The 6,000-nt window shown below is 41.0% G+C and overlaps 1 protein-coding gene across 1 annotated transcript in view; it reads right to left on the reverse strand.

The window, feature by feature from the left end:
* The window catches only part of IFT81 (intraflagellar transport 81), a 1,024,548-nt gene extending 1,018,882 nt beyond the window's left edge, over positions 1–5,666 (reverse strand). Inside the window, exon 1 of the mRNA XM_078667498.1 lies at positions 5,552–5,666. The gene's annotated coding sequence lies outside the window, so the exon portion shown is untranslated. The remainder of the gene's footprint in view (positions 1–5,551) is intronic.
* Between the last annotated feature and the right edge of the window lie 334 nt (positions 5,667–6,000).

Raw genomic sequence — 6,000 nt, forward strand, 5'->3', positions numbered from 1 at the left:
ATTTTTTGTGATAAATGACATCATGTTAAAAATATTCAAAAAAACAAAACAAAAAAAGCATTTGCTCCTCAATACCCTCTGGATAGTGCAACCACCTTTTCCATATTTTAGTTTCTTTCTGGGTCATCTCCTAGCCTCGTATACTGGATGCTCAAGGACTAAACAAGTGCAGATTTGCATTTATTTACACTAAATGTTGATGAGCTCCTCTAATTCTGAGCAATATCCCTTATAGCGAGGACAAGTCTGAGTGTCAGATATTTTTTTCATATAGTAAATATGTATCCTTAGTCCTCTAGGACAATGAGTGGGACCATTTTAGGGGTTCATTTGATCGGGTGGTTGAGGATTTCTTGTAATGGTTCAGATATGGTTTCTCAATAGAGAAATAGTTTGCAGCACTTTCATACAGTGTGGATGAAATTTCCTTCTGTTTTTGTGAATTATATGTAGATCGAGCCAGAACTGTGGCCGATCTGCCACAGTTTAGGTGAGGTGAGGTAGATTTTATGCAGGTATCTGTATTGGATTAGATAATATCTAGTGGAAATTGCTGCTTCCCTAGGTGCTATTAGTGCGAATGTCCATTCTTCTTCTTCGAGCCATCCAGCATCAGCCTTCCAGATCTTCCTTAACTTAGCAAAGGTGCCTGGTGTACTAATTGTGATGGATGTGTACATTAATTATATTTGGCCTTTTATCATCTATTACCTTGGCTTCAAGTGTAATCAAAGGCGATATCTCCTCAGTGTTCTTTAGATAAAGTATTAAAGTTATAAGTGTCGGAAAGTTATTCTAGATATTTCTTCCAGTATTTAAATGTCTTTTCACTTTGCTCTTGGATTCAGATTTCATCATTCTGCATTGAGTTCAAAACTGTTTAGATAATTTGCATATATTCTATTTGAATTCACTAAATTTCAAATATTTGATACTGCTATTTGTACCATCTCTGTAATGTTGTAACAGCAAAGATGCCCAAAAGCTTTCCAATTCCATTGGTGAATGCTTCTTTTTTTCAGTTTAAGCTTCCTACCTAACTAGCTTTTTCTGTGCAAACTGAACACTTGCATCCCAAAAATGACCATTTTAACAAATGTCTGCACATCCTGGCCTAGCTGCAGACCAAAATATATGACCACTACCAGTATGACACCCAACTTGGAAAGTACTACCAGAGGAGAAAAGAAGCTCTTACATTCAAACATAGAATCTATTGAGCATTGCCTCCGACTTGGAGTAGAAGTGCTACTTGATCATGCTCAAAGTGGCCATTTAGATTACTGTGAATATATTTTCCAGGAAACTTTTCCCAACCTCGCACACCTTGAGACAACCTTTGTGGTTGGGCACCCAGATTCTTATGTATAAAATGTATCCTGAACTTTCCTTTCTTCTTCACCAGCTGAATCAATTTAGCATTTTGATCCTGCACTTTTGAAAGAGCTTTTCATGACCTCAAAGTCCCTTTAATGTGTGAGATAGAGTGGCTCTACATGTAAGGATTAATGCCCTCTAAGGAGGCCTCCAAATCAGCAATCTAATCAACAGAGAAAGCGATGTTAATTTTACATAATGACTTAGTGGCACAAAGGATTGTGATGTCTACCATGTATTTTGTTTTTGATGGTTATAGTAGAATTCAAATGATTGGGACCAGCTTTCAAGATTGTGGGAAGAAAGACAAACTTTTCCATATTATTTGGCAATCTCCTGCTAGCATATGTACCATGTTTTTTTTTGTTGCAGATTTTATATAGTGCAAACTCTACTTGAAGGGATTGGAGCGCTTTGCATGAGCACCAGTTACGTTAAACAAACTATCTGTTACATTCATTATTTGGTAGGCGTGGGGAGATTAAGTGATTTGCCCAGAATCACAGGATTTTGAACCGAGGCAGAGGCTCGAACCAGGTTCCCCTGCTGCAAAGTTGGCAGCTCTAGCCGTGAGTGGCTTTGGGCAAGCTAAGTGCTATATACAACTGACAAAAATTAAATGCGGATTCTGCCTGTCACCCATGCTCTAATCTAATGGGTTAGTGTTCTTATAGAGAGTGAATACAATGGCTGATAGTGATGCAACATCACTCCCTATCTGGATCTCCCCAAAGTGGCTACCTATCAAAGCACTTTGGATCATATAGATTGAACTTATCACACACAAATCATTGCACCATAGAACACCAAAATACCTGGCCCAGGAACTCACATTGTCCAGTGGAAGTTGCACACTGAGAAGACCCATCGCTCTAATCGCAGAACCACCCAGATTCAGAAAAAAGAAAGCACTCATTCGCACTCCTTCACTCATAGTGCGACCAGGATATGGAACTCAGTAACGTCGAAGATCTGCACAAACCTCTCTTCTCAAGTTTTCAAAAAGAGTATGAAATATCTACTATTTGAAGGTTACTTAATGCAATGATAGTTGACTATAGATATGCTTAATCTGCCATGCTATCTGTACACTTATCAGTGTAACCTGATTGGATGTAACACGAGGATTTGATTCCATGTCACAACCACTTGCCCCAATCAGATCTTCACCTGGTACTGTTCTGTAAATTCTACCAGACAGAAAGAGAAGTTTTTATTCTTCCAATTTTAAGACGTAACAATGTTAGTCAATGCAGGGTGGCACTGTATTTTTTTAAATCCCGCCCAGATCTATTAGTTTGTTTCTCTGTAGCCATTTTATGGGCATGCGTGAGAAAGAGAAAGTACCAGGGGAGTCTTTGGCTATAATTTGCTCATCTCAGTAACTGTGTAATTCTGTAATAACGAGGCACTAGGCATCATAACAACTAAATACTTTTTTATGATCTGGAAGCTTTCTTGTGATGCATACTATTTGAATGCAATGCTTATGAATTGTGTTTGTAATGATTTTGTGCTTTATGATCACTACCAACTGATCGAATAAAGATTTTAAAGTAAAGTAAAGGATGCAACATGCGTAACTGTAACTTACCTGCAAACTCTGGTGTACATTGTGACCTGCTAGTACACATTGTAACCAACTTGTTTAAAATGTATATTACCTGCAAATTATCTGTTACATCGCATTATGTAGTGTGCCCTTCTCTGTACCACACTCTGATGGTCTTGTGTCATGTTTATGCTTAATAAATCTCTCAGTAAATATATATACACATGGGTTCAAGTTGACACATCAACAATGGTGATAATAGTATAAAATGCACATATAAAACAATATCAACACCAGAAACCGAGAGGCAGTCAGCAAATAGTAGGACATATACATTTACAAATGTTTCTTGGCATTGTAACCAAAGGGCAAAACCAAAGTCATGAAATAACTCACTGATGAATGCAGACATGGCAAAAGCAGTATAGAAGTAGGTGAGCCACTGAAAGCTCGAGCCAGGCACAAGCCAGAAGGCTGGCTCTGGCTCAGCTCAAGGTCCTTTTGGAACCTCAAGCCCAAGACGAGCTGAGCTTTCACAGGAAACGATTTGGTCAAGTGGCTACACCTACCAACTATGCAATATGGGAATCAGGTCAGAGTCACGGCCTCCTCAGGATCATATGGGAAAAAAGTGTAACATAGCCTGTGTCTCTTGTGACGTGCTCCTATGTCTTTGGGTAAGCTAAGCTCTATTTTCAACTGACAAAAATAAAATGCGGATTCTGCCTGTCACCCATGCTCTAATCTCATCACCCAAGAATTAAGGACAAAGCATTAACCTTTGTTGCCAGAAAGATACACCCATCTAGCACCTGGATTGCAGTATGACATTTGAACATCTGTGCTCAATCCAGGCTTCCTTACTTAACCAAAGTGTGTGATCCTAAGCAAATACTTTATTTCACTGAGTCCCCTTTTTCATGATCACATATGAATATAGCACCTTCAAATACGAGAGTTCAGAATGTGCACTGTGAAGAAAAAAAAACTCTTTTGTGTACGACTTAAAAGCCTATATTATTGCTTCACCTGTAGTAAGAATCCAGGCCACATATAAGGAACACATGACCTCTGAAGTGACTCTTAGTTTAGAAGTCAACTTCCACAGATGTATGGTGAACGTAGGCGACTGGATGCAGGACAACTGCCTCAAGCTCAACACAGACAAGACAGAAGTCTTCATCTTCGGGAACAACACCTCGCATGGTGGCCTGCGGAATTCGCCCCATCCATGCCCTAACACACCATGCCCACAACCTCAGCATCATCTTGGACAGCAAGCTATGAAAAATGGGTAAACGCAGTCTCATTCACCTGCTTCGCAAGATCTTCAGATGGATCCAGGTCAACACCAGAAGGACCATCATGCAAGCTCTCATAACCAGCAGGCTGGACTATGGGAACACACTCTAAGTAGGTATCACTGCACTCCTCCTGAAAAGACTACAGACAATACAAAGCTCAGAGGCAAGACTTTTCCTCAAACTCGCCAGATGGAACCACATCACACCCCACCTCAAGAAGCTATGATGGCTCCCGATACAGAAAAGATGCCAGTTCAAGATGTTGACCCACGCATACAAAGCCCTGCAGAATGAAGGACCATCAACAAACCCATAACCTTCCACCAACCGACCAGACAACTACGATCTGTCACCCTCTTCCTCGTAGACACCCTCAGGATCCGCTGAAGCAACAGTGAAGGACGCTCCTTCTCATACCAAGCAGACAAAGCCTGGAACACCCTACCCCTGCATCTCAGGACCGTCTCGTCTCTCTAGCAATTCAAGAAAGGATGGAAGACCTGGATGTTTGAACGAGAGGACCGCCACGAAGCAGTCAGCTTACTGCAGCGCCTTGAGACCCTCACGGGTGATTCACCACACTTTATAAATCCTTGATTTATAGTAAACTTCATTATTAGGGCGGGAGCACAAATGTTCCCCAGTACATGTTTAAAAATTCTCCTTTTTAATAAATAGTTCTGAATGCAGAGATATAATTTAATGTAATAAGGTGAAAAGCTTCGCTGTGTTATAGTAAAACACCTTTTTTTATTTTGAAGGCAGCTTATAATATTCTGCATGTTATATTAGAATACTTTTTGCATGACTTACATGCCAAATATTGTCAAGGGTCAGTTCGTGCACGAACTCTTAAAGCCAGAGCCCGCGCTTGGCTTGGCTCTTCCTGTTAATTTGTTGACTCGCATTCCTATCAAGCACTAGCTCACATGTTGTGCCCTGGCAGTGGCTGTACACAGAGAGCAGGAAACACGCTGCAGGGCACGACAGGCTGTTTTGTTGCCTTGCTTCTGACTCCTGGTGCTGTATGCAAGTTACCCTCAGTGCCAACAATTCCCAGTTAATTATAAGGCGACTCATCAATGCTCCTATTAACACATACACGGCACTGAAAGGGAGGTAGAAGATCAGCTTATGCTTCCACACAGCAACCAAAATAGAGAAACTAAAGCTTAAGCAGCTCGCAGCTCAAAATTTCAATGCAAGAAGCACCTGACCCCCAACAAAACGTTAGAGTGTGCGCCCCCAGCACAAATCGGAGTCTTGACGGGACCAGAGTCTAATCCAGACATTAATTACAGCCGTCCGTTTCACCCACCTCGAGAGCAAGACTGTCATAGGCTCTTTTCCCCTCTCCTGGTTACCAGCAGCTTGTGGTGGTTGCTAACCATAACCGGAAACGGGCAGTCGTCATGTCCGCTAGTAGAACGCTTCAGACTCTCGAAGGAAAAAAAAGAGGCGACGTGAAGCGCTTGAAATGTTGCCTTCGTCTGTGCTTACGCAAGGCAGCCATCTTTAAATGGTGTCCATAACTGACTTCTATTCTTAATACTCACCCGGTAGTAGGGCATTGAGATTTTTTTACTGCACAGGACCAAAGGTAACCGTCATGATCAAGCGATAGCATTTTGGTGATTACTTACTTGAGCAATAGTCTCACGTCACAGATGCATAATATTAATTTTTTCTTTCAACTAATTGCATTGAAACTCCACGAATTATTGAAAGGGTAGGCATACGCGTTTTGTTCTATGTCATAACAGTGTG

Source organism: Lissotriton helveticus, chromosome 11 (assembly GCF_964261635.1).
Source record: "Lissotriton helveticus chromosome 11, aLisHel1.1, whole genome shotgun sequence".
NCBI classification, from domain to species: domain Eukaryota; kingdom Metazoa; phylum Chordata; class Amphibia; order Caudata; family Salamandridae; genus Lissotriton; species Lissotriton helveticus.